The sequence below is a fragment of the Pinus tabuliformis genome, chromosome 3_2 (genome assembly GCF_031772625.1).
Source record: "Pinus tabuliformis cultivar Carrire ecotype Pingquan chromosome 3_2, CPIR1, whole genome shotgun sequence".
Classification (NCBI taxonomy): domain Eukaryota; kingdom Viridiplantae; phylum Streptophyta; class Pinopsida; order Pinales; family Pinaceae; genus Pinus; species Pinus tabuliformis.
The window spans coordinates 1,219,526,489-1,219,551,713 of NC_142302.1; the positions used below are offsets into that span (position 1 = coordinate 1,219,526,489).

Consider the following 25,225-nt stretch of genomic DNA (forward strand, 5'->3'; position numbering starts at 1 on the left):
CTGCACAAGTACCAAAGACATCATACCCACGCTGCGAAACTGCGCAAAGTACCAATGACATGACATGCTTTAACTAACAATGATGGAGGGTGTATAATGATTTTTCCTTTACACGAATTCACATCAATAGCTCTTGAATTTCAAATTTGAAATTGACATATGCTAATAAACCTATACACAAGACTTCAAGACTTTATATAAAACTTATGGACAACCTTATATACATGAACTACATTTCCAAGTGATAACAACATCATCAAAAAAACTTAATGTCCATAAAGACAAGTGAAGTGTTCACTCGAAATTTTGATCTACAACAATAAATCAAATAGAAAAAATAAAAAATAAGAATAGTGTAGGTATATATATATATATAATTTTATTTTTGAGCAATAGATAGTCCCATGCTTCATGTTTGTTTTGTGACATGTGACTAAGTGCATCTAGAGGATTTAGGTCTCGTGATGTACATGTGATTAAGTACATCTAGAGGATTTAGGTCTCGTGATGTATCCATTGACTAATACCTATGGGTCTTAGTGTAACTATAACAGTGATTTCAAGCCAAATGTATTAGAACTGAAGCACCTATTATTAGTGCTTTAAACATATTATTAAACATATAATAATTTAATACTTCCCAAGTGTTTCGCCACATGCCCTTAACCTCTTCCCAGAAATCCCTTAACTCTCATGATGCATCTATTACCAAATTTAATATAATAGCAATCATATAAAAAATAGAAGAAAATAAAAATAGTATAATAATATACTATTCATTTAACTAACTAATCACAATATATAAATAAATTTAAAAATAATAAAAATTTAAAAATTATTAAAGTTATGTATCCGATGATACATATAATTTCCATCATTTTTGGATCACCGTACGATTGACGAGGGAAGAGATGCGTACGAAGGCCTATGCCTATATATGCGGAGAAGAGAGGGTGAACCCTAAAATAAAACATCGAAGGAGAAAATAGGATAATTAATGGGAAAGAAAAAACAACTAGATAAGAAGTAATAATAATATTTTAAAAATGTAAAGGTAATACACTTATTATATATTATAATAATTTAAAAGTATCAATTTTATTAGGTTATATTATACATAATTATTACCCTTATATCAATTAATCATTATTATATGTATGGTCGTTAACATAAAATATAAATTTTATAATGGGAATGTTGGTTAATCTAAAATATAAATTATGTGATAAAATTTAAATGAGTGGGTAATATGATGAAGTTATAATATAAGTTAAAGTTTGTAGTTAAAAAATAATAGTTAGTTTATTATGGTTGTTTTTGGTAGATTAATATTTATTATAGTTTATTATAGTTCACCATGTTGAGGATGGTTGAAAATAGATATCTATAGTGAATATAGATAACCATGTTGATCATGGTTGATTGTGGTGAGCTATGTTGAGCATGGCTAAACATGTTGATGATGGTTGATCTTGGTTGACAATAGTTGTCCAAGATTGACTACAGGTAATTATGGTGACTATGGTTGACTATGGTTGGCCATGGAGTCCATCGTTAACCATAATGAGCATGGTTAACTATGGTCAACCATAGTAACCATGGTTGAGCATGGTCTATCATAGTTGGCCACACTAAGGATGATCAACCATGGTGAGCATAATTAACCATAGTCCACTATGGTCAACCATTGTTAGCCAAGGTGATCATAGTTGACTATGGCTAACTATGGTTAACGATAGATGATCATGGTTATCCATGATTGACCATTTTTAACAATGGATAACCATGATTGACTATAGTTAATTATAGTTGAGTACGATTGACTATGGTTGTCCATCGTGGATGGTCATGTTTGAGTATGGGAGTTGACAATGGTTTAATATGGTTGACTATGGTTGACCAAAGATGATCGTGGTTGCTCATGGTTCACTAAGATTGCCTAATGTTGATTATGGTTGACTATGGTTTCTTATGATTGACTATGTTTGGCTAACATTAACCATGGTTTAGTATAGTTAACCATTGTTTGACAGTGTCGAACATGATTTACATGTATCTATTACTATGGGTACTATGATGACGAAAGATGACCATGTTTGATCATGGTTGGCTAGGGTTGAGAATCATTACCTATGTTGACCATGTTTAACTATGAGTAAGCATGATTGGACATGGTTGATCATGATTGACTATTTTTTAAACTTATTTAATCTTTATTTTATTTTATTTCATATTTAAGATTAAAAATACCAATTAATTGACATTATATCTTTGAGCATTCTTATTATTAAAAATAGAAAAACATGAAATAGATTGAACTGAGACTTTTGTGATCCATATCAATTTTTTTCTGAAGAATCTTCGGCGAAAATCACATAGAAAAACTTATGTCGACGTGTTTCGAACCATCCAGTGTGATTCATCATCAAGACAAGTTGAATGAGCAGATCTCATTTAGCACATAAAATAGACAGGGCAGAGAATCCATGACTCAACGGCTAAAAAATAACAGCCATGTCATTTCTAGCTGTTATTTTTTAGTCGTTGAGTCATGGATTCTCTGCCCTGTCTATTTAATGTGCTAAATGAGATCTGCTCATTCAACTTGTCCTAACGATGAATCACACTGGACGGTTCGAAACACGTCGACATAAGTTTTTCTATGTGATTTTCGCCGAAGATTCTTCAAAAAAAATGAAATAGATTATAAATCCAAAAATTAAACTAACTATTCTTAAATTAAAAATAAATAAATAAAAATAACTTTTTTTTAGAAAAACTAAAAAAAATATTGAATTTTATTTTTAAATACAATAAAATAAAATAAATCATTACCATACAAAATTGAAAAATATAAATATAAATAAATTATCAAATAAAAATTGAAATATAAAAATAAAAAATATATCAATAAATTAAATTATATTAAATTAAATTTTCAAAACCCATAAAAATTAAACATAAAAATTAAAAAACAAAGATGCCTGGGAGAGGGCTTCCGAGCAATTATGGTTGTTGCTTTTAGTCGTATATATAAGTTTATTTATGTCTCTGACTCATTAATTTTTTTAAGTTGTTTATTTATTATTTTTATTATTATTATTTATATAATTTTTTTTTTATTCTTTTTAATTATTATAAAATTTTGGTTTTTAATAATAAAAAAATTATTAAATTTTTTGATATGGAAAATATCTTTTTATTATTTTTTTAAATATAAAAAATTTCATATTTTAATTAAAAGGTAAAGAAAATCATTATTTTCTTTTTTTAAAGTTGTTTTTCATTATTCTATGTACATTAATGATGATTTTATAGGTTATATGTAAAAAAAAAAAAAAAAATGAATTTTTAATGGCCCATTAAAAAGGGTTAACTTGTATTAAACTAAGATTGAAATACATTGTATTTTGAAATTTGAAGAATAAAATTCTTGTGAGTGATTAGAGACTTTCAAAGTGATTTATATTGTTATAACCACTTTCTAATTTGAGTATTTATTTTTAAGGATGTTTATTATCTTAATAATTGGTCTTAAATGTCATGGATGAAAAATGTTGAAATTTTAAATTTTTTTTTGTAGTTGTGATATTTGCATTTAATTTCATGGTTAAAAAATGTGGAAATGTTAAGGATTTTTGTACTCATCATATTTGGTCTTTAATACCGTGGTTGAAATTTTAAGATTTTTCATAATCATGATTTTTATTTTTAATGTCATGGATACACATTGTTGAAACCTTAACCCTAAAAAAAAGGATAATGTGGCATCACCATGACTATACAGAAGTCCAATGTCCACCTTATAAACAATGTCTATTTTGTTGGCTATGAGCATGATGGTACTCTCCTAACTTTAGAATTATGTTCCAGAGACCATCCACACATATTTAGCCCCTTAATGCTTTGCTCAAATGATATATGCATAAGTTTTCCAAGTTTAAGAAAACAACATAGATGATTGTGGCAATCCATCTTCCATTCTTTTTTAAGTCAAACACTATCTTGCTCTTGTCTTGACCATGTGGAATAAGGTTGCTTACTTAGATCTAAGAAAGAACCTGCATAGGAGTTTGTTTAAAAAAATGGATTTGAAACATGGATTTATTCACAAAAGAAAGGTAAACAAATTATTTTTCTTTTCAATAATGTTAAGAAAAATGACAAGAAAATCTCTAGTATGAAGAATTTCATTTAAGATGGCTATAATTTAACATTTGCACTTCCAATTTCCCATCATTCAGATATCTAAAATTTTTAATTCTTCATTTAAATATTCACGTCATAAAGGAAAAATAGAGATCCCAATTATAAAAATTGACATAACATATCACATCACTCTTCATCTATGCTAATTTTTAATATTCTACCGATAACATATCACATGGCTCTTCATCTATGCTATTTTTCATACACTATCAACTTAGTATATTTCCATTGCAATATTTTATGCTACTATTAATTTAATTTCTATTAAATTGAATATCATATAAATTTAAATATGCCAATACATATATCTACGTATGAATTTCTCATATAATTTTTCCAATCTAAAAAACCTACGTGTCTCTCTTTACACCTTTTAATATAATGTTAATATATAAAATAATTTCTCTATAGTGAACTTCTATATTTCCTTTCCGTGGTGCGCTAAGGTACTAGGTATTCGCCTTCTGAAACCGCAACTCCATATGATTCTCGTCAGTGTAGAACTCTGGCCGTTGAATTTTCAGGGACAAGTGTCATTTGTTGATATGGGCAGAGGGAAAAATTGAAAAACCAAAAAGGAATCAAAGGGTGGATATCTCCCTGTCGCGTTCTCTTAACATCAACAACATGCGTCTCTATATGAACCCTCAACTTACACAGTTGGTATGATGTGTATATTACCATTGCAAAGTCACGGTATCAATTATGATAATGCTCATAAATGTAAATTATTTAGTTTAATCATTTTTATTTGAATGAGCCTGATATATATAATTAATTTTATTATACATTTCATCCACTTATTCCAGGAAAAAATTTGATTCATTTGATTATACATAAACTTGATTAATTACATACATTAGGTGACCTAAAAGAGGGAAACACATTGTTTTTTCTGATTTAAATATTTTGATTTTTATTTTTTAACCTAAATTGATTTCAATTGGATAAGCTGCAATTTGGGGAGTAGAAAAAACCTCCAATATACATGGCTAAGATGTAATTTATGGAGTAACAAAAATCTCCAATATACATGGCTAAGATGCAATTTGTGGAATAACAAAAATCTCCAATATACATTGATTTATATAAAGTAATTTACAATTAAAATGCTAAGGTAATGTCCAAGTCAATCTTTCAGAATTGAAATTGTCACTTCTAAATGGAAAAAAAAAAATTAATGGAACTCATAGACCAAACTCTAACAATTATTTGTTGCGAGTTATGTAAAATTTCTTATATAGAATTTGAACAACTTTCGAAATGTCATGGTTCGAGGACCAAGTATAAAGATTTGAAGTTGTAAATTGTATTGAATTGTCATGGTTCATGGGAAAAGTATAAAGATTTGAAGTTGTAAATTGTATTGAATTTGATGGATACATTTGGTTATAGATGTCGATAGTCCACAATTTGAGATAAAAAATAAAGATTATTAAATTCTCATTTGTTTTGAGATGTGAATAAATAGATGGTATATTTTTTATGAAATACTATTGCACTCTATGAGACATTACATGTACTGGATACATTCAATCATCGAGATCTATAGTCAACAATTTGAAATATAAAATATGTTAGATGATCCAAAATAAAATATTATCATAGATTATAAAGTTGGAATAAAATAATTATTAATTTAAGATATTAAATTAATAATTATTATTCTATAATATTTAATTATTTAATTGAGACATTTAGAATTAGTATATTGTTGTAACAAGATATGACTCTCCAAATGTGTCATATCTTAGGCTCTATTTTAGGAGATTTGTTAGCTAGTTGTTTTGAATAGCATTTATTGTAAATGGACACTTGTTATTTAATAAGTGATCCATAATTAGAGGTGGTTAGGACATTGCGCTTATAAATAGCTCATGCGAAAGTGTTTGGTTGTTCAGGTGTAAACTCTTGCAAAATCAAATATGTAATTGTTTTTTCTGATTAATAAAATTATGTGTCTGAGGACACTTCTGCCATTATTGTGGTATCAGAGCTCCAGTAATGTTGCAGTGGATGTGAAGAGGAGATTCCAGCTCTACAAGTTTTTGGAAAACTCCATTGAACTGCTCAGCATATGATTGGTATGGAATTTGTCCAGTTTTTTGTTTTAAAAGAACATAAATTTTATTATTGATTTTAGATTTGTAAATTCTAAAATCATTTTTATTATCAAAAATATGCAAAATCTGTGTGACTTTTCTGCAAAATCTGTATGACTATTGTGATGCAATGATGTGGATTTGCATCTATTGAGTGACGGTGCCAGCGTCAGCATTCAGAATTTGACAAAGACTCTTGTGCCTGGCGGATCCTCCAGTTTCTGTCATGAGATCATCTAACTTCTTCAGACTTCTTTGATTCCTGTGTTCTCACACTTGACTTAAGTCTCTCCCTCAAAACCGCTGTGAGTGCATACTGTATCACATGATTGGATATAGTTGCCCCTTCCGGCTGACACCCCATTAGATGATAAAGATATTGCTGCAAAGCTGGAAATTGTTCTAGCAATTCAGGAGTGTCCAGTTCCCTGGTTCTCAAGCGCTCCATTTCAATGTCATATTTCAGTACACGGTAGCATTCCAATCGTTCTTCCAGGAACAATGCATATTTGTTAGGATATTCCGACACATAGGATATAGTTAAGTTCAACTTGGTCTAGTATAGAGTTAGGTAAAGTGTGTTTCTTTACCGTTGTACATTTTGTAACTTACAATCCGACGGTCACGATATGTAGTGATCTGACAGTTCACTCTCACCTCGGTATTACTGACACTTGATCCGTGGCTTGACACCCGATTGGTCCATGAGTTCTATTTAAAGCGCATGGAGGGTCATTGTTCGGGTAATCCGTGCATGAGAGAAGCTTATGTAAATTTTCATTCTTTGATTAATAAATTGCCTGTAGTACCCACGTTGGGACAGGCCGTGGACTGTTTCCCTCCTTGCACTCTGAGGGTTTTAACCACGTCAAAAATACTGGTGTATTGATTTGAGATCTGGTTGTGAGCGGTGTCCTTTTGGTATTCTTTCTGTGGAACTTACCCTGTAAATTCCTACATGGTATCGGAGCTATTTGAGGGCCGCGTCCGTTGGTGATCCAAATCTGAAGCCGGTAGAACTGCATGCCGCTGTCGTTTCCTAGATCTGTTGTTTCTGACTGCTTTCGGGCCGAGAGGACTGCTTTGTTGCGTTCGGAGCATCTGTTCCAGTGAGGAACCCCTTTCGTTTCACGCGAAAAGGTTTCCGGTAGCCCTAGCTGCGTCATTTTTCAGATCGGGAGGTATACAGTGTTTCTTTTGCAGTTTACTGTTATTTTCTCTCTGCTTATTTCGGTCTCAGTTTATTTAGCCTTTTTTTTTAAACCGGATCTATACCTTTCATTTCTGCGTATGCTCTTTGCCCTGCGACTCTGTGCGATCTGGGCAAATCAGAAACAGAAAGGAAGGATTTTTCTCATGCGTATGCTCTTTTCCCTGCACCTTAGTGTGATCTCGGAAAATCAGAAACATTGAGAAAAATATTTAGTTTTTCGGCTAAAGCTAACTTTGAGATTTTTTTTTTTAAATTTCTAGTTTTTTGGCTAAAGCTAACTTCGAGCCGCAAGGTTCGTTTTTCTTTGCATATTCGTGTTGGGTTTTGTGTTTTGTGTTTTGTAGGGAAAAAGAGCTTTCTCAAGGCAAGCACGCAAACCAAGGCCCCCCCCCCCCTCTCTCTCTCTCTCTCTCTCTCTCAAATTTTTTGTATAGATCAATTGGTTCAAAGCTATTTTAAGAGAGTAGAGGTCTTGGGTTCAAGTCTCCATTTTGTGGGGGTGGATTTTTTCATTCCCGCACATTCGCGCACTTTGCCGGCAACGTCAACAATTTTTTTTCAAAAAGCCATAACTTCTTCATCCGGAAGCCTTTTTCAGAGCCGTTTTTTTTTAAACCGCCTATTTTTTCGAGATCTATCCATTGAAAAACTTACTTTCAGCATCTTCAGCTTCAGTTTTTTTTTTAAATGGAAAGTCCATGCCAAGTCATTCTTGACAGCACTAACTACTTCCAATGGGTAGAATACATGGAAGATTTACTTAGAAGTAAAGGTCTCTTCAGAATAGCCACAAACCAAGAGAAGAAACCAAAAGATGAAGACAAGGCGGCAAAATGGGAAAATAGACAAGATCAAGCACGTGGTTTGATAGGGATGTCTATTTCTCCTGATCTTAGATTCCACATTGCAGGACTTGAGACTCCTCATGAAGCATTAGAAAAACTTGCTAAAGTTTTTGGGATTAAAAATGAAATTAGAGCCCATCAACTTGAAAATGAGCTGCTTACTTTGGATCCTAATAATTTTTCTTGCATTGAAGATTTCTTGTCCAAATTCAAGACCCTTAGATATCTCTTGGAAGGTGTTAAAGTTAAGAAAGAAGATGGTAACCTTATTTATTCCATCCTTACTAAGTTGGGACCAGCCTACTCTGTATTTGTTTCCACTTTCCATTCTACAAGGGAAGCTTTCATTTGTCAAGGACAAGACTACAAGGCCCCTTCCTTTGACTCCTTTTGTGATTCCTTAATAAGAGAACAAGAAAAACTCTTACACCTTGGTCTTCTTAATCTTGGAAACTCTTCCACGAAAGCGTTAGCCGCCCAGCAGCAACCAAATTCAAAGAATCCTAAGAAGTCATATCCTCAAAAGAATGGTCCTAAACCATCTCAGCCTCAAAATGAAAGATCATTTCAGCAAAATGATAAGACCAATAAAAACAAATGGAAGAAGACTGATAGACATTGTAACTTTTGTAATCGAGATGGCCACTTAGAATCTAAATGCTTTAAGAAGATGGAAGCCTTGGAAGCCGCAATGAAGAAACATAACATCCATGTGGAGCCTACTTCAACTTCAACTTCCGGAATGGCACTTTCTGCATGTCATTGTCAATCATCTCAGTCTGGTTATGCATTAAATGTATCTTCTTCTTCTTCTCATTCTCATGAGTGGCTCATTGATTCTGGAGCCTCTTGTCACATGGCCAAAAACCAAGCCATGTTTTCTTCTTTAAATGATTGTAACACCAAAAATATATATATTGGTGATGATAGATCTCTTAATGTTGTAGGGACTGGAACTGTTCATCTAGACAATGGTCAGTTTAATGATGTATTATGTGTTCCAACCTTATCCTGCAACCTTCTATCTGTCTATCAGATAACTCATTCAGGTGAAGGTAAAATTGTTGAATTTTCACCTCATGATGTTGTAATCAAGGATCTAAAAGATCCTAAACAGATTCTAGCTACTGGTCTTGCTGATGATTCCAAAAGGTTGTATAAGTTTCACAACTTTGGGTCATCCAATCTTCCCTCAGTATTTGTTGCTCATAATGATGAAGTGAGCAAACTTTGGCATGAGCGATTTGGTCACTTAAACTATCGCTCCCTTCAGCATCTATGTAAAGAAAATATGGTGACAGGTCTTCCTATGGTATCTTGCAGAGATGGTGTTTGTTCCGGATGTGTACTCGGAAAACATCATCGGGACAGTTTTGACAAACGTGCCTCTTGGCACGCCTCAGCCCCTTTACAGCTTGTGCACAGTGATTTATGTGGTCCTCTTCCTGTTGCTTCATTCTCTGGCTGCAAGTACTTCTTAACTTTCATTGATGATTTCTCCAGACGCACTTGGGTATACTTCTTAAAACTCAAGAGCGAAGTATTTAACACTTTTTTGGCCTTCAAAGCCTTTGTTGAAAAACAATCTGGACATCAAATTCTTAAGCTAAGAACTGATAATGGTGGAGAATATGTTAAAAACACATTCATCAACTTTTGCACCGAAAATGGAATTCAAATGCAACATACTGTTCCATACACTCCACAACAAAATGGTGTAGCTGAAAGGAAAAATCGCACCTTAAAGGAAATGGCTAATTGTATGCTGCAATCTAAAGGACTCAGTCTTAGTTTTTGGGCCGAAGCAATTAATTGTGCAAATTATATAATCAATCGCACTCCTACTAAGGTTCTAGAGAATATCACTCCAGAAGAAGCTTGGAGTTCCATTAAACCAGATGTAAGTCACTTTCGTGTGTTTGGAAGTGAAGCATGGGCCCATATTCCAGATGAAAAGCATAAAGCTTTAGAACCTAAGAGTGAGAAATGTACTTTTGTTGGATATTCTGAAGATGTAAAAGGTTATAGACTTATTCCATTTAAGTCCAAAAATGTTATCATTAGAAGAGATGTAAAATTTGATGAAAATAAATCGGCCTGCGAGCCTAGTCCGGCGGATGTGCCACCTCTTCCTATCTCTTCTACTTTTGAAAACATTTCTTCTTCAGATGATGAAAGCGAGGATGATAATCCTCCCCCACCTTCTCAGGATCCTCAACTTCCAAGATGGGTCCGTGCTACTCGGGATGCAGCAGGTGATCTTGCCGGTGATCCTACAGATCAGCGACGTACACGTTCTCAGTTTGAAAGAGCCTCTTCTTTACTGGCTCAAGCTCCAGTAAATCATGATCCTGACACTTTTGCAGAAGCTTCAGGCCATCCACATTGGGAAGCAGCTATGAATGAAGAATATCATTCATTAATGACAAATGATACATGGGATCTTGTTCCTCTACCAAAGGGACGCAAACTTGTTAGATGTAAATGGGTTTACAGAACCAAGTATGGACCAGATGGGAAAGTTGATAAACATAAAGCTCGTCTCGTTGCTAAGGGCTTTTCACAGGTTGAAGGCATTGACTACACTGAAACCTTCTCCCCTGTTGCCAAAATGAACTCTATCCGCCTTGTTCTTTCCCTTGCTGCCTCTTTAAAATGGGAAGTCCATCAGATGGATGTTAAATCTGCCTTCTTGCATGGGGACTTGCAGGAAGAAATCTATATGGAACAACCCATTGGCTTCATACAAACAGACTCCAGCCTTGTTTGTCGACTTAAGAAATCCCTTTATGGCCTCAAGCAAGCTCCTCGGGCTTGGTATGCCAAAATGGATAGCTTTCTTTTAGAATCTGGCTTTTCTAGGTGTCATTCTGACAATACTGTCTACACCAAGAAAGTGGGCAACTCTCTTATCATCCTTGTTCTTTATGTTGATGATCTTATTCTTACTGGTAGTGATCCCAACCTTATAAACCATGTGAAGTCCAGCCTTAAAAAGAAATTTGAAATGACAGACTTAGGACATTTACACTATTTTCTCGGTCTTCAAGTCTTGCAATCCCAAGAGGGTATTTTCCTTTCCCAGTCCAAGTATGCTTGTGATATTCTTCGTCATTTTCACATGGAAGACTGTAAGCCAGCCCCTTCTCCCTTTCAGTCTGGAGTCAAACTTTCAGTCTCTTGTACTTCTCCTGAAGTTGATGCTACCTTATACCGTCAACTTGTCGGAAAACTCTTGTATTTAACCCATACTCGTCCTGATCTTTCCTTTGCTGTTGGCCTTGTTGCTCGTTTTATGCAAAACCCCCGTGAAAGTCATTGGAAAGCAGCTAAAAGAATACTTCGTTATGTTCGAGGTACAGTACAGTTTGGGATTCATTACAGTGCCAAAGCAGCTCCTCTGTTAGTTGGTTTCACTGATTCTGATTGGGCTGGTGACCCTGATGATCGGAAGTCTACTGCCGGTTATGTCTTCACTCTTGGTTCAGGACCTATTACATGGGCTTGTAAGAAACAGGCTGCCATTTCTCTTTCGTCAGCAGAAGCAGAGTATCGTGGTGCCGTGGAAGCTAGTAAGGAAGCCTTGTGGCTTCGTCAGATCCTATCAGAGTTTGGCTTTGAGCAGCAGCATCCAACCACACTTTGGTGTGATAATCAAAGTGCCATTCAGCTATGCAAAGATCCAGTCCAGCATCAGCGCAGCAAACACATTGAACTACACATGCACTTCATCAGAAAGCTCATTCATGACCATGTTCTTGAAGTGCAATATTGTCCAACAGATGATCAGGTTGCAGACATCTTCACAAAGGCTCTCACAGAGGCGAAGTTCACTAAACTTCGATATATGCTTGGAGTTCAGGAAGTTTTCACTAAGGGGGGATAGGCTCTAGTGCCTCCTTCCTTCTCCTATTGTGTCATATTTGTAAATCCTTTAATCCTATCCCAAGTTGTTCTTAAGGGGGGATGTTAGGATATTCCGACACATAGGATATAGTTAAGTTCAACTTGGTCTAGTATAGAGTTAGGTTAGAGTTCGGTAAAGTGTGTTTCTTTACCGTTGTACATTTTGTAACTTACAATCCGACGGTCACGATATGTAGTGATCCGACGGTTCACTCTCACCTCGGTATTACCGACACTTGATCCGTGGCTTGACACCCGATTGGTCCATGAGTTCTATTTAAAGCGCATGGAGGGTCATTGTTCGGGTAATCCGTGCATGAGAGAAGCTTATGTAAATTTTCATTCTTTGATTAATAAATTGCCTGTAGTACCCACGTTGGGACAGGCCGTGGACTGTTTCCCTCCTTGCACTCTGAGGGTTTTAACCACGTCAAAAATACTGGTGTATTGATTTGAGATCTGGTTGTGAGCGGTGTCCTTTTGGTATTCTTTCTGTGGAACTTACCCTGTAAATTCCTACAATATTCACGTACCCACGCTGAATAGTCCCAAGAATTTGGACTTGAATCATCCTTGAAGTAAGATAAATTGAGAATGTGGCCTCTGGATCTACTATAATTGATCAATTCCTCCCGAAACGTGGGGTCAACCTCTCTCAAAGCTCGATGGATAACAATTAAGGTTTTTAACACAACTGCCTAGTTGTGAGTCTTGGCAAGACGTCTTGCAAGAGCATGGATGCAATATTCCACATCTGCCCGAGGCCTTGCAGCCGATGTTGCTGCAAAAATAATTCAGATATGCTTTTCTTTTGCTGGCCACTCAACATGATTTGTGGCCTTCACAATAGCAATGTCTAGATCCTTGTAATCACTGTTCACTTTGGCAAGACTAATTATTGTTGTATCTTTCAATACGCCTATGAGAAATGGGATTCTCCACATCCGTCAATGCCAATTTCCACTTCTCAATGGTAAGCTTCGAAAGGATTGCTTCACATATTTGAGGAATCAAATTCTCACTGTAACTGGGTTCTGGGCAATGAATGGGAAGCGAATTTTCTTGCAATTTACCACGGACTTTTTGACCAAGCTTTCTAGTCTTTGCATTCAGGACAAACCATCGTCTACTCCAGTGAGCAACTAGTGTCAACAAACGTAGTTTATCGTCACATTTGTGGCTGAAAACAACTAGTTCTATTAGATTGAATTCATCTGCAGTGTGTTTACTTTCAATGAAAAATCATGGGTTTTGGAAGAAGAAATGAAGGAATATTGTATTTTGGAGAGATATGGTGATTTTTTAATTTTGGGAATTTATTGTTTGTGGAGTAATAAGGTCATTTGTAAACCTTTGGAGTAATAAGGAGATTTTAATTGTAATTTTTATTTGGAGGGATAAGTGTGACATTGTAACTCAAAGTAATTTTACTTTGAGGGGGGGTAATTTTTTTTACCAAGTTTTGCAAGAACATCATTGTAAAAGTCAAATTTTGAAAGTTACCTTGTAAATATTTGAGAAATTGACTAGAGCCAAGTGCAAAGCTCAGTCATTTTTTCTCCTGCTTCAACGACTATACGAGGGTCAAGGCCAAGCCCCAATAGATCTTTTTTTATTGCGTTGTGTGTTGCATGTTGTGTTGCCCATATTGATATTTTTTTCTTCTAAGTCTGATTCTTAGTGCGAAGCTTACGCGCTACAATGTCAAATTTGATTAATTTGTTTTCTGATTCTGACAAACTTAAAGGTAAAAAATCCTATAAAACATGGCAACGCCTCATCAAAAGCACTTTCATTTATAATAAATTATGGTAGTGTATATGTGATGGTGATATTAAGCCAAATAAACCCACAAATGCAGCTGCACTAGAAAAATGGGAAGTCAAGAATGCCAAAGCATTAGCTCTCATCAAATCTTCTGTCAATGATGAAATGTATGTTGATGCGGGAGCATGTGACTTAGAGGGAAAAGTCTTCCAACTTATTCCAAAAATCGAAAAATAATCTACAGGAAAGGGAGTGGGGTCCTTTAGCCTGCAATTTCCATGTTTTTTTTAGTTAGTTAAAGATAGAATAAATTCTAGAAATAGAACATGCTAATATTATTACAGATGGATAAGTTGTAGTAATGCTTTCACGCTTTAAATCATTCCTGTAAAGCATGCTTTTGTAACGGATAAGGACTGAGAAGGCCTATCCTTTAATTATAAATAAAGAGGCAGCGATACTCTCAGCAGAGAAGAGAGGAGCGAGTGCCAAAGCATTATTACTCGAAACTTTTCTCTCGGCGTTTTTAATCCAATGGTTTCTGATAATATGTATGCATAGCTTATTACTCTGTGTGTTGACAGTGTTGAATTGTCCTACTGTTCCCCGCGTGATGCATCTGCTGTGGAATTAGGCATTTGAGTCGTTTTCCCTTTCATTTATGCGGCCACAGGCCTTTAATTACATTTTATGAGATTCACGTATATTTCTGTTTACACTAAGGGTTCATGCAATTTTCCATTAAGCGGCATAGCAGCGGACGTGAAATATTATCAATATTGGTTCTAACCCTTATCGGGTCCGAACCAATATTGCATATCATCGGAAGGGCTTTATAACGGTGGAATGGGTAAGCTCCGAAATATCGGAGCCGAATTATTATAGAGCGCGGCATATAATACCTTTCGGGTCCGAAATAAACCTTTGGCACAGTTAAGTGGAGAGTCGATATCCCGGAGCCGATGTATTATAAACTTCAGCACAAGGGAGCGTCGGGTCTGAGAGGCTTTTAGCTTTGCTAAGCTCCGATATTCGGAGTCGAAATATTATAGGGGATAGTTGAAGGGTTGGTCAGGTCCATAAGACCCATTACCTTATAGACCGCTGACAGCTATCGTCGATATACATCGGACCCGAACTCAATATAGGGGGGAGTATAAAAGGCTTCGGGTTCACGGCATTTCGAAGGCCTTGCACCATAGAATCCGCCGATAGCGATTGCGATGCGATATCACATCGGGGAAAAGGATGGGGATATTATATGGCTGCAATAGTGTTTTAAAGTAATTCCTTTGGAATTACTGCCCGATGGTGTATTGCATAAGTCCTCCTATAATAAAGCTGCTGATAGTGTTGGGTGTATAATCCCTCTTATAAAGCCTCCGATAGTATTTTGGGTTAATTCTTTTAGAATTACTGCCCGTAAAGCCCTGTTTTGATAAATTAACAATGAAGCTATCAGTTTAATGACTGATACGCCAAAAGGAGAAGCAAAGGGAGTTGAGGCTGACATAGACGAACTTGTTGCCAGATTGGGAAGATTATCCCTAACGCCTGCACCCACACCATCAATAGTGGTATCAGAGCCATCAACTGACATTGAATTGAATCTTAGGAGCAGGAGAAGGATGGCTTTTAGAGTTGGAAGAGGATGAGGACGTGGTGGAAGAGGATGACCTATTGCAAATGCTGAATTAATGGAAACAGTAGAAGAGTTGTGAGCTAGATTGGATGCGTCAACTTTAGGCAGAAACATAGATGATGGAGATGTTAGTGAACCCGAGGTTGAAGCTACAGAAAAGGGGGAAGCTGTACAGGTTACTCCTGAGATGAGATTCTTTTAGTCAATGTTGAAATCCATAGCCAGACCAAAGACCGAGGTACCAGTATACCAAGGAGGACTAAATCCAGAAGAATTGATAGACTAGATTAATAGCATGGAGAAATTCTTCGATTATGAAGAAATAGAAGATGAGAAGAAAGTGAAGTTTGCTGTCACCAAGTTAAAAGGCCATGCAGCGCTCTGGTGGGATGGTGTGCAGGCGGAAAGGAAGAGACTTGGTAAGCAACCAATCAAGAATTGGAGCAGAATGGTAACAAAGTTAAGAGGTAAGTTTTTGCCAAGTAATTATCAGCAAACATTGTTTAGACAAATGCAAAATCTTAGACAGAGAGCTTTAACAGTAAAAGAATATACAGAAGAGTTCTATAAAGTGAGCATAAGAGCTGGAGAAGGCCAAGATACAGATGAGAAGGTGGCCAGATATATGAATGGCCTCAGGATGGACATTCAGGATGAGATAAGTCTGCTGTCTCCTAAAACAGTAGAGGAAGCTTATCAGATAGCACTGAAAGCTGAAGAAAAACTCATGAGGAAGCAGTCTGCCAGAGGGAGAGGGACTTTCAGAGGAAAAGGAAGTCAAGGTGGTAGAGGAAGATCTACAGCACCTAAAGAAGGAGCTAGCAGTAGCTCAACCCAGCATGCACCCACAGGAGGTGATGCAAGAGGCAGAGGGAGTTTTTCTAGAGGAAGAGGAGGCAGAGGAAGAGGCAGAGAAATAAGGTGTTACAGATGTAACAAGCTGGGACATAGAGCTTTTGAGTGCCCAGAGACTGCAAAAACAAAGCAAAGGAATGTAATTGTTGCTCCAACAGTTGAAGGAGAAACACCAGTGACAGCAGTAGCAGAAGAGGAAAATATACCAGAAAGAGGAGAATCTCTGGTAGTTAATAAAGTTCTGCTTAAGCCAGCAAAGGAGGTGGCTGAACCACCACAAAGGAAGACTTTATTTAGGAAAATATGTAAAGTCCAAGGGAAATGTTGCTAGATGATCATTGATAGTGGCAACACTGATAATTTGGTCTCTACAGAAGTAGTGGAGAAATTGAAGCTGAAGACAATGAAGCATCCAACATCTTATAAAGTGTCATGGTTACAAAAGGGACATCAACTGTTGGTAAGTGAACAGTGTGAAGTGGAATTTCAAGTGGGCAAGTATAAAGATAAAATTGTTTGTGACGTGATGCCAATGGACGTGTGTCACATATTGCTTGGAAGACCTTGGCAATATGACAGAGGAGCCATACATGATGGGAAAAGAAACACCTACAAGTTTGGAAAGGGTGGTGTCAATCATACGTTGTTGCCTTTGCAAGAAGAAGATGTACCGGGACAGAAGACTGTTCCAAAAACTCTGTTACTTGGAGGAAAGGAATACTTGAAGTAGATTGAAGAAAATGAGGTAAATTTTGTTGTAATTTGAAAGCCCAAGGTAATAATGACTTCTACTAAAGTTTCTGATTTACCCATTGAAATTCAAGAAATGCTGGAGAAATATTGTGATATTATTGTTGATGATTTGCCTAATGAATTACCACCACTTCGAAGAATCGGTCATCATATAGATTTAATTCCTGGAGCAAGCTTACCTAACAAAGCAACATATAGAATGACTCCTGCAGAAAATGAAGAAGTTAAGCAATAGGTGCAAGAATTGCTTGACAAGGGGCTGATCAAATAAAGCTTGAGTCCTTGCACAGTTCCAACAGTGTTGAGCCCAAAGAAAGATGGAGGCTGGAGAATGTGTACAGATTCGAGAGCTACCAATAAAATCACAATCAGGTACAGATTTCCGTTACCCAGAATTGAAGATTTAATTGATTGCTTGACTGGAGCAAATATTTTTCAAAGCTAGATCTTAAAAGTGGGTATCAACAGATAAGGATAAGAGAGGGGGATGAGTGGAAAACTGCTTTTAAGACCAATGAAGGACTATATGAATGGAGAGTGATGCCTTTTGGGTTGTCAAATGCACCAAGTACATTCATGAGACTTATGAATGAAGTTCTTAAAGAATTCATTGGCAAATTTGTAATAGTATATCTGGACGATATATTAGTCTATAGCAGGTCCAAGGAGGAGCACTTGAGGCATTTAAATTATGTCTTACAGAAGCTACAGCAAGAAAAACTATTGCTAAATCTGAAGAAGTGTTCATTCATGAAAGAGGAGCTGGTGTACTTGGGATTTGTTATTTCTGCTGAAGGGTTAAAGATGGATCCAGAGAAGATCAAAGAAATTATGGAGTGGCCTTCACCCAAGAGTGTTTTTGAGGTAAGGAGTTTTCACGGTCTTGCCAGTTTTTACAGAAAATTCATTAAGAATTTTAGTAAGATTAATGCACCTATTATTGAGACCATAAAGAAGGATAAACAACCATTTAAATGGACTGCTGAAGCAGAGAGAAATTTTCAACTGTTAAAGAAGAAAATAACTGAAAAGCCTGTTTTGGTTCTTCCTGATTTTAACAAAACTTTTCAAGTGAAGTGTGATGTCAGCGCATAAGCAATTGGAGGAGTTTTAAGCCAAGAAGATAGACCGATAGCTTATTTCAGTGAAAAGATAAATGATGCAAAAAAGAAGTATTCTTCTTATGATAAGGAGTTTTACGCAGTTGTATAGGCATTAAAGAAATGGAGGCATTATTTAATGTCAAAAGAATTCATTCTTTATACAGATAACCATGCATTGCAGTTTATAATGCAGCAGCCAAAGCTCAGGCAGAGAGATGCTAAATGGGTAGAATATCTTCAAGGCTTTCATTTTGTGTTGAAGCATATAACTGGGCAATCAAACAAAGTTGCAGATGCCTTGAGTAGGAGAAATGTATTGCTTCAAGAAAGTCAAATCCAAGTGTTGGGTTTTGATTTTCTTAAGGAATTATATGAGACCGATTCAGATTTTAAAGAGGCATTTGAGGCTTGTAAAAATCCTGTTTTGGCGGATAGGAGCAAGTGGTTGGATTATTTCCTACAAGATGGACTGTTATTTAAGAAAAATCAGCTGTGCATACCAAACTGTTCAATGAGAGAGAATTTAATCAAAGAGAAACATAGTGGAGGACTTGCAGGACATTTTGGTACAGAGAAGACTTTTGAGCAACTCAACAGATTTTATTTCTGGCCAAAAATGAAAGCTGAAGTAGAGAAGTATGTAAGAAATTGTAAAGTCTGCCAATATGCAAAAGGAAGGAGCCAGAACACAGGGTTGTATATTCCATTGCCAATTCCAGATAGGCCTTGGGATATGGTAAGTATGGATTTTGTGCTGGGATTACCAAAGACTCAAAGAGGTTATGATTCAATTTTTGTTGTAGTGGATAGATTTTCAAAAATGGCACACTTTATTCCATGTTATAAAACTAGTGATGCTTCTCACATTGCTAACTTGTTTTTTAAAGAAATGGTAAGATTGCATGGATTGCCCAAAAGCATTGTTTCAGATAGGGATTCAAAGTTCGTTGGACATTTCTAGAGAACACTATGGAAGAAGCTAGGGACTAAATTAAATTTCATTTCTGCCTATCATCCACAAACTGATGGACAGACTGAAGTTGTGAACAGAAGTTTAGGCAATCTTCTGAGGAGCCTTACTGCAGAGCATCCAAAGCAATGGGATCAAGTGTTACCACAAGTGGAATATGCATATAATGACTCACCAAACAGGAGCACAGGATAGAGCCCATTCCATATTGTTTATGGAATGCATCCTAGAGGAATATCTGAATTAAGGAATTTGGGAAAAGAAGAAATGAGAAGTGCAGAGGGTGAAGACTTTGCTTCAAGAATGCAGGTGATACATGAACAGGTGAAACAACAGCTGCAGGATAGCAACATCAGGTATAAAACCAGAGCAGATATGAGGAGAAGAGAAGTAAACTTTGAAGTTGGGGATCTGGTTTTAGCACATCTCAGAAAGGAGAGATTTCCAAAGGGGGAGTATAATAAGTTAAAATCCAAGAAAATTGGACCGTGCAGAATACTGAGGAAATTCTCTGCAAATGCTTATGAGATTGAATTACCACCTGGTGTGGGAATATCACCAATTTTTAATGTTGCATACTTGTACAAGTATGAGAATGAAACTGCAGATGATACAGCACAGGATCAGGAGACTTTAGAGATTAACTGGGTAAAACAGTTACCCACAACCAAGAATTTACAGCCAGAAAGAATTCTGGACAAGAAAGTGCATAAGAAGACAAGGGGACGAGAGTACTTCCAGTATCTGGTAAAATGGAAAGGACAGCCAATCGCTGAAGCTACTTGGATTACAGAAGACGTTCTACAGAAATTGGGCAAATCTGTAGACGAGCTCATGGACAGGAGCCCATGAAGAATTTTGTCCTCAGGAGTCTGATGCGGGAGCATGTGACTCAGAGGGAAAAGTCTTCCAACTTATTCCAAAAATCCAGAAAATATCTGCAGGCAAGGGAGTGGGGTCCTTTAGCCTGCAATTTCCATGTTTTTTTTAGTTAGTTAAAGATAGAATAAATTCTAGAAATAAAACATGCTAATATTATTACAGATGGATAAGCTGCAGTAATGCTTTCACGCTTTAAATCATTCCTGTAAAGCATGCTTTTGTAATGGATAAGGACCGAGAAGGCCTATCCTTTAATTATAAATAAAGAGGCAGCGATACTCTCAGCAGAGAAGAGAGGAGCGAGTGCCAAAGCATTATTACTCGAAACTTTTCTCTCGACGTTCTTAATCTAATGGTTTCTGATAATATGTATGCATAGTTTATTACTCTGTGTGTTGACAGTGTTGAATTATCCTACTGTTCCCCCCGTGATGCATCTGCTGTGGAATTAGGCACTTGAGTCGTTTTCCCTTTTATTTATGCGGCCACAAGCCTTTAATTACATCTTATGAGATTCACGTATATTTATGTTTACACTAAGAGTTTATGCAATTTTCCCTTAAGATGAACAGTGCGCGAACGTGAACTATTATCAATATTGGTTCTAACCCTTATCGGTCCGAACTAATATCACATATCATCGGAAGGGCTTTATAACGATGGAATGGGTAAGCTCCGAAATATCAGAGCCGAATTATTATAGAGCGTGGCATATAATACCTTTCGGGTCCGAAATAAACCTTTGGCATAGTTAAGTGGAGAGCCGATATCCCAGAGCCAACGTATTATAAACTTCAGCACAAGGGAGCGTCGGGTCCGAGAGGCTTTTAGCTTTGCTAAGCTTCGATATTCGGAGTTGAAATATTATAGAGGACAGTTGAAGGGTTCATCGGGTTCGTAAGACCCATTACATTATAGACCACCGACAGCTACCACCGATATACATCGGACCCGAACTCAATATAGGGGGGAGTATAAAAGGCATCCGGTCCGCGGCATTTCGGAGGCCTTGCACCATAGAATCCGCCAATAGCGATCGCGATGCGATATCGCATCAGGGAAAAGGATGGGGATATTATAAGGCTGCAATAGTGTTTTAAAGTAATTCCTTTGGAATTACTGCCTGATCGTGTATTGCATAAGTCCTCCTATAATAAAGCCGCCGATAGTGTTGGGTGTATAATCCCTCTTATAAAGCCTCCGATAGTATTTTGGGTTAATTCTTTTAGAATTACTGCCCGTAAAGCCCTGTTTTGATAAATTAACAATGAAGCTATCGGTTTAATGACTGATATGCCAAAAGGAGAAGCAAAGGGAGTTGAGGCCAACATAGAGGAACTTGTTGCTAGATTGGGAAGATTATCCCTAACGCCTGCACCCACGCCATCATATGTCCATATAGAAAATGCTACAGATGCATGGTCTACTTTGAAAACTTTTAAAGACCTCTTTGATACTCAGCCTGAATCAGAGAAAGTTGATCTACACTTAGGATTATTGCAACAAAAATTGACTGGAGGAGATGATGTTCTTGAATATATCTCAAGACTTAAGAATATTAGGCAGGAAATCATTAATGCTGGTTTTCCAGCAATAGATGATATCTTTATGGTCACAATTGTAATTGTTGAACTTCCTTCTTCCTACATGCATTTTTTGGAGACTCTATAAGTAACTGGGAAATTAGAGAAACTAAATTTTGATGAGCTCTGCGAAATGTTGACCCAACATGATAAAACCTTTGGGAAGAAGAAGAAAGTTGGTGAAGATGTCTTTCTCACAAAGGCCAGCACTAGTAAATCATCAGCTAACAGTTCTAGAAGCAGGGGTAGAGGGAATTGCAATCAAAATCAAGCAGCACATAATGTACAAAGTCGAGGTCGAAGCCAAAGCAGATGAAACAACTTTAATGGAGGCAACAGTTCAGGAAGGAGTAATTTTGAAGGTAGAGGAAACAACCAAGGAAGAGGCTATTTTCAAGGAGAAGGAAATAATAATCAAGGTAGAGGACAATCTCAACATAGAAGTCAAAGCAGAGGTAGAGAACAATCTTTAGGAAGAGGAAGAGACTTAAGTCAAATTTTGTGTTAAAGATGTAATAAAGTTGGACATTATGCTGAAGATTGTCGCACTTCTCTTAATAAAATTTCCAAGTTTCATCAGCACTCAGCTCAATTTGCAAATGATCAAGATGATGATAACTCAAAATATGTTTTTACTTCCTCGTCGGCATTACAACTTTCATCCGATCTTATAAGTGACTATGAAGATGCATGGATCTTGGATTCAGGGGCAACTCAGCACATGACTTGTCGACGTGATTTTTTTTGGAATTCTCAATATTGCCAACTTAATTCCATTTTACTTGCAGATGATACAAAACATACTCCTTATGGAAAAGGAGTAGTTAAAGTTTTTTTCCCTAGCATTGGGGAAAAAATGATTTCCAATGTATGGTATGTACCAACTTTTAAGAAAAATTTGCTCTCTTTAGTCACCATTCGACAAGCAAGACATCAGGTACTTATGGAAGATGGCTTAGTTAAGATTAATTCAGTCAAACAGAGCTTGAAAACTGTGATGACAGGTTATGAAGATGGAAAACTGTTATGGATGAAAGGGACAGTTATTCCAAGGCATTCTGATTTTGCAGGGGCAGTGACTATAGGTATTTCACCTATAAGACTATGGCATGTAAGATATGGACATTTAAATTTTTAGAGTCTTTCTCAATTGCAGAAACAAGGGATGGTTAAGGGACTGCCAACTTTCAAAAAGGAAAATGAAAAATGTGAAGCTTGCATTTATGGCAAACAAAGTCGAGAAAGTTTTCCAACAAGTTCATGGTGTGCAAATAGGTGGCTAAAACTAGTTCACAGTGATGATTGTGGACCACTACAAACTTCATTTGGTGGTTGCAAATATTTCTTACTATTCATCGACGATTTCAGTAGAATGACTTGGGTTTACTTCTTGAAGAACAAGTTAGAAGCATTTGAGAAGTTTAAAATTTTTCACCAACTTGTTGAAAATGAAGTCAAAGAAAAGATACGTACTCTCAGGATAGATAATGGGGGAGAATTCACTTCAAATGAATTCAAAACTTATTGCAGTGAAAATGGCATAAGATGACATCTTACAAATGTATACACTCCACAGCAAAATAAAGTAGTCAAAAGAATGAATCGCACCTTGTTAGGAATGGCGAGATCCATGTTAACTTTCAAGAGGTTAAGTCCAACATAATGCGTAGAAGCAACACATACAACGTCTACTTAAGAGACAAATCTCCAACTACTTCTTTAGACTGAATCACACCTTATGAAGCTTGGTTTGGTTTCAAACCTTGAGTTAAACATCTTAGAATTTTTAGATCAGTATGTTATGCCTTAGTTCTGAAAGAAAAATGATTTAAGCTTGACTCACGAAGTTTGAAATGCACAATGATTGGCTATTCTGATGAGAAGAAAGGGTGTCGTATTTTGACCAATGGAAAATTTATTGTGAGCAAGGATGTCATTTTTGATGAAATTGAGAGTAAGAGTGCTGTAGACATCGAAAATCTTCTTAACAAGTTAGAAACTAAGGGTAGTAAAAGAGAAGGAAAAATGAAAAGTCAACCAACTTCACCAAATTGGTATGAACTTGATTTTCCTTCCTCTGAAGATGAGTCATCCAGTCCATCTACTTCAACAACATCATTTGGGTCTTCTAGCAGTTCATCTGCATCTCCAAGCAGCAGCAGTTCTTCTGACAGTGATTCTCCAGACTCTTCACCTGAACGAAGAACATCAGTTTATATTAATCCTCTTTACAATGATGGAGACTTTTTAGAATCTCAAACAACTGAGCATCAACTACCAAAATGGGCAGTTCAACTTTTGAAAGATGTAAAGCCTGATGAGCAGAATAAAACAGGCACTAGACGGTCACATAGAAGTGAAGGAAATTTTTCCTTGATAGCAAATGATTTTACTGAACCTTCCACATACAAAGAAGCAGTAAAACATAAAGAATGGCGACAGGCTATGGTTGAAGAATATCAAGCAGTAATTGATAACAACACTTGGAAACTTGTTGATTGTCCATCAAATGTTAAACCCATAGGATGCAAATGGGTTTATAGAATTAAGTATAATCAGAAGGGAGAACTTGAAAAGTATAAAGCATGACTTGTCACAAAAGGTTTTGCACAGCAGGAAGGCATTGATTATGAGGAAACTTTTGCTCCAACAGCTAAATGAAACACCATCTGATTAACACTTGCATTGGCCACTTAGAAAGGATGAAAAGTTCATCAAATGGATGTGAAAATTGCTTTTCTCAATGGGGATTAATAGGAAGAAGTGTATATGACACAACCACCAGGTTTTGAAATTGAAGGGCAAGAACATAAAGTTAGCAAATTGATCAAGGCTTTATATGGGTTAAAACAAGCTCCTCGAGCTTGGTATGCAAAGATGGATGAATACCTTAAGAAAGTTGGTTTTCAACGAAGTGAATCTAATGATACTTTGTATGTACGACAACAGGGAAAGAATCCAGTAATTCTTGTTATGTATGTAGATGATTTGATCCTTACTGGCAACCATGATGATCATATTGCACAGGTGAAAAAGGAGTTACATGTAGGTTTTAAGATGACAGATTTGGGATTACTTCACTACTATCTTGGAGTTGAAGTCTTCCAACATCCACATCATATTTTCATTTCTCAGAGTAACTACGTAGCGGAGGTTCTTCAATGATTTGGCATGTAGGATTGCAAGCCCATTGTTACCCCCATGGAGCAAAACTTGAAACTTTCAAAATTTGAAGGGGGGAAAAGGTGGATAGTACTACTTACAAACAGTTCATTGGCAGCTTGATTTATTTGACAAATACTCACCCTGATCTATCTTATGCAGTCAGTATTCTTTCACATTTTATGCAGGAACCACGAGATAGCCACTGGAATGCAGCCAAAAGAGTTATTCGA

The 25,225-nt window shown here is 36.3% G+C and overlaps 1 pseudogene; it reads right to left on the reverse strand.

Moving 5' to 3' along the window:
- Window positions 1-6,543: 6,543 nt before the first annotated feature.
- Window positions 6,544-13,219, reverse strand: LOC149185125 (putative clathrin assembly protein At5g35200 pseudogene; annotated as a pseudogene).
- Window positions 13,220-25,225: the final 12,006 nt, after the last annotated feature.